The 5000-nt window shown below is 42.2% G+C and overlaps 1 long non-coding RNA gene across 1 annotated transcript in view; it reads left to right on the top strand.

The window, feature by feature from the left end:
- The window catches only part of LOC149133332 (uncharacterized), a 13055-nt gene that overhangs the window by 7630 nt on the left and 425 nt on the right, over positions 1 to 5000 (top strand). Inside the window, exon 2 of the long non-coding RNA XR_016243672.1 lies at positions 4740 to 5000. This exon is cut by the window's right edge and continues 425 nt beyond it. This is a non-coding gene — a long non-coding RNA (uncharacterized LOC149133332). The remainder of the gene's footprint in view (positions 1 to 4739) is intronic.

Raw genomic sequence — 5000 nt, 5'->3', positions numbered from 1 at the left:
GATGTGTATATGAGCATTTATTTAAATTGCTGTTCTCCATGGTCAGCAGCTTCTCGTAGTAGCATTTTCATGCCAGTTACTTTTCTTCTATATCACCGGCAAATATACTTTCATCATTCCGAATATGGTTTTCATCAATGACATCTCGATTCTCTCACACATACTGTCTACCGATCCTAAATACTTATCGCCTCTGACCCTCACGTTGCAGGACACATGCAAATCTTTTCTTTTCTGCAAGTACACCTGTCTCCTAAATACCCTTCCAGTCATTAGGTTATGCTCCCTACTATCCCTTTCAAGTTTTTCAAGCCTATCTCTTAGCCTTAACTGCCCTTTCACCCATGTTACTTTTGACTTGGCTAGGACTTTGCTTCAGTCATCTATGCTACAGGTATTTAAATTTACCCTATTGCCATATGCATCAGTTAGAATTTCTCTATCCCTGATAGTGTGATCTTTTAGTTTCCATGCCTTCCTTCTCTATACTGTCTTTCATTTCTGTGTCTGATGTCACTCGCCCCTAACCAATGTTATGTAGTGCATTCTTCGCCGGAAAAGGCTTTTGCATTCACAATAGCCCTTATATTTCGTCTCCTAATGAGAATGAAATTTGTTCAGTTTGGGTATTCGCTAGATGGTGATGAGGTAGTTAGCCAGTTTCTTAAAGTGTGTCTAGCAAATTGTTAGATCAGTTGCACCGTAGAATTTCAGAAACCTTGCATCCCTTGAACCATAACTATAGACTCCATGTATGTCATGGAATCCGTCAGCCTGTTGAGCAACATGACCGTTGAAGTCACCAGCCACGATAACGAGGTCGCTGTCACTCGTTGTTGAAGTAGTCTGTAGGAGAGTATCATAGAAGCGGTGCCTCTGTTCTTGTCATTCATGCCTTTGGAACATATGCTGAGATGTAAATTTCTATTATATTGCTAATAATTAGCCTCAGGTCAACTATCCTATCGCATACCCTAGCTACCTCAGTTACTTTACCAATCCATCTTTCAGCTAAAAATATGCCTATCCCTACATCTACTGTTACTATCGATCACCTAAAAGAGTTTTAATTGTTGTCTCTTACTCGCGAGGTATTTGGCTGAGGATCCTTTCCATCTTACCTCTTGTATACAGCAAACATCCACACATCTCTGCTCCAGCATTTCTGCAATCTCACCTGGTCTAACTTACATTGTGTCTACGTTTAAAGTTGACGCCTTAAAGCTTTGGAACATACAGAAGAAGGAAGCCTGTCATCTGTAGTAACGCTGCTTGGTTGTTTCTGGATCAGTGTGGCTGTCTCTGCCTGTGGCGAATAAGAGAAGCTGAGCTATGCCTGGTCAACAGCTGATAGATTTATACGAATACCGACTTTTCCCTTTCTTTAAATTTGCCATCATTCATTTATTTTATTTTCCCAAACTTACTGTATATGTTTCATCAGTAGTGGTGATAATATGGAAGCATGCATTGTATCAGCGCGTCACTGCATCAACCATTCGTTGGTAATTCACTACTACACCTGGTGGATGGTGTCTTTGCACAACTCAGGCGATAACCCTCCAACCTTCGATGACGAAGGACACTGTAGTTGGTGATTTCTATGAATATGCTAGGCAACAACTCAATAGATTCTATGGTGGATATGGAGGCTTTGGATTTGGTCCTAGATATGAGAAGGGACAAGGCACTTGGAATTCTGTGATAAAATTGACCTGATGATCTGCAACGCAAACTTCAGGAAACCGACCAATTACCTGATCACCTACCAAACTGATGGGTATACAAGCCAGGTTGGCTACTTCTCACCAGAAAATGAAATAAACAGATACTTATAAATACAAAGTACTTCCCATTAGAGGAATGAACAACCCAACATAGGTTAGTGGCTTGCAACTTCAGACTTCGAGCTAAAGGGAATCAAGATGCAAAACAGTCTGGAAAAAGAAGTTATGGAAACTTAAAGATTCAGTGAACAAGCAGAAATTTAGAGAAGCATTACTTGAAGGATTTGATAAGGAGTAGGAAGAGACAGAGGTTTAAAACGTAGAGGAGGACAAAGCAATACTTTAGGACATTTTATTGAGGGTAACGAACAACTAGATGTGTAGTTGGAGCAAAATTCCAGCCAGACCAAAGGCAATGTGGTGGTGGAATAGGAAACCAACACAAATGTGCTATTATGAAAAGCTATTAAATGTAGAGAATTTCTGGGAGAAAGTGGGTCTTCTCAATGTGGACCCAACAGAGGGCCGAGTTATCAGAGTTGACAGCAGTATGATAAGCAAAGCAATTAAGGATATGAAGGCAGAAAGCTCCTGGTCCATCAGGAATTATCACTGAGTTGAAATATTTGGCTGAGTAGGATATGGTCTAGCCATCCATACAGTTAATCAGATTATACAGGAAACTGTCATACACGGTGACTGGTATAACAGCATATAGTGAGCTGCTACAAAAGTAAAGGAGTCCATAAATAAAAGTGATTACTGAGGTAACAAATTGCTGGATCAGATCATGAAAGCTATAGAAGAGGTCATTGCTCAATTAATTAGTAAGAGAATTAGCTTAGATGAGATGCAATTCGGTTTTGTATCCAGATGATGAATATTATAGAAAGGTTCATAGCACAACTAATTAGGAATATAGTTAACCTAGATGAGATGAGGTTTGACTTTATGCCAAGGAGAAGCACTACTGATGCTATCTACCAAGTAAGGCAACTGCAGGTGAAGCACTTAGCATTGACAGGAGAAGCACTTACTCATTGGCAGGGTCCCTTGCTCCCTCATCTGGTGGTGCATATATATATATATATATATACATCATCGTTTAACGTCCGCTTTCCATGCTAACATGGGTTGGACGATTTGACTGAGGACTGGCGAACCAGATGGCTACGCTAGGCTCTAATCTGATTTGGCAGAGTTTCTACAGCTGGATGCCCTTCCTAGCGCCAACCACTCCGAGAGTGTAGTGGGTGCTTTTACATGCCACCGGCACGAAGGCCAGTCAGGCGGTACTGGTAATGGCCACGCTCAAAATGGTGTATTTTATATGCCACCTGCACAGGAGCCAGTCTGGCGGCACTGGCAACGACCTTGCTCGAATGTCTTTTCACGTGCCAGGAAGGCGACGCTGGTAACCCTTATGCTCAAATGGTGCTATTTACGTGCCACTGGCGCGGAAGCCAGACAGCTGCTCTGGCAATGATCATGCTCGGATGGTGCTCTTAGCGCTCCACTGGTACAGGTGCCATCACGATTTCGCTTTCACTTGCCCCAACAAGTCTTCGCAAGCCGAGTTTAGTGTCCAATGAAGGAGACGTTGGCATGGGTGCCAGTCGTCGAATTTAGTTCGATTTCACTTGCCTCAACAGGTCTTCGCAAGCGGAGTTTAGTGTCCAATGAAGGAAAGGTACGCGTAAGTGGGCTGGCTACACCCCTGGCAGAAGCTTTGGATTATGGTCTCACTTGGCTTGCCAAGTCTTCTCACGCACAGCATATATCTCAGTCACAAGTCATTGCCTCGGTGAGGCCTAACGTTCGAAGGTCGTGCTTCACCACCTCATCCCAGGTCTTCCCCCCTCTATCTCTTCCACAGGTTCCCTAACCGCTAGAGTGTGGCACATTTTCACACAGCTATCCTCATCCATTCTAGCCACATGACCATACCAGCGCAATTGTCTCTCTTGTACACCACAACTGATGCTTCTTAGGTTCAACTTTTCTCTCAAGGTACTTACACTCTGTCTAGTATGCACACTGGCATTATACATCCATTGGAGCATACTGGCTTCATTCCTTGCGAGCTTATGCATGTCCTCAGCAGCCACGGCCCATGTTTCACTGCCATGTAGCATGGCTGTTCGTACACATGCATCATACAGTCTGCCTTTTACTCTGAGTGAGAGGCCCTTTGTCACCAGCAGAGGTAAGAGCTCTCTGAACTTTGCCCAGACTATTCTTATTCTAGCAGTTTCACTTTCAGTGCACCCTCCCCCACTACTAACTTGGTCACCTAGATAGCGAAGCTATCAACTACGTCTAGCTTTTCTCCCTGGAATATGGCAGAAGTTGTTTTCTGCACAGTTTCAGTGTTTATTGCTCCTGAACATCTGCCACATACAAAAACTAACTTCCTAGTTAACCTTCCTTTGATATTACTGCACCTCTTGTGTGTCCATAGCTTGCACTGGTTACATCTTATAGAGTTTCTACCTACGCCTTTTCTACAGATCGAGCAGGGCCATCTACCTGAAGGGGTTTGTGTTTTGTCTACCTTCCTATTTATTAGGACTTTGGTTTTATCTAGGTTGACTCTAAGGCCCTTCGATTCTAGTCCTTGCTTCCACACCTGAAACTTCTCCTCTAGATCTGATAGTGACTCACCAATTAGCGCAAGCTCATCAGCATAGAGGAGCTCCCAGGGGCATCCTGTCTTGAATTCCTGTGTTTACATATTTACATATGTAAATATACATATATGCATGCACATACACATATATCCCTATATATGCACATATAAATGTATACACACACACACACACACACACACACACACAGATATACCAGGTTGAGTCAAAAGTTCTTTTGGATTTTCAGTCATAATTTCTGGTAACTCATATCTCCATGTTATATCATTAATTTGATACAACTTGTCCATTCATTGCTGAATTGTTTATTCTTTATTCTCGTATATAAAATGCGAACAATAATTGTTTATTCTTTATTTTACAGCTTGGATAATATGTGGTGAAAAAAATTGCAATGAGAGCCATTTTACACGACCTGTGAAAAAAGGACTGAATGCATGGGCAGTGACAAAAGAAATTAATGATGTGCAAGGCCCAAGAAGTGTCAACAAACATGTGGTACAAAACTGGTTCAGATGTTTCAAGAAAGATGACAACAGCTCCAAAGACAAATCACGGCCAGGAAGACTTTCTGTAATGGTTGGACAGTCAAGCACAAGTACTCATACATTGTTGATCGAACTTG

The sequence above is a fragment of the Octopus bimaculoides genome, chromosome 11 (genome assembly GCF_046866305.1).
Source record: "Octopus bimaculoides isolate indiv1 chromosome 11, ASM4686630v1, whole genome shotgun sequence".
Lineage (NCBI taxonomy): Eukaryota > Metazoa > Mollusca > Cephalopoda > Octopoda > Octopodidae > Octopus > Octopus bimaculoides.
This window is presented reverse-complemented; position numbering and strand designations above follow the sequence as displayed.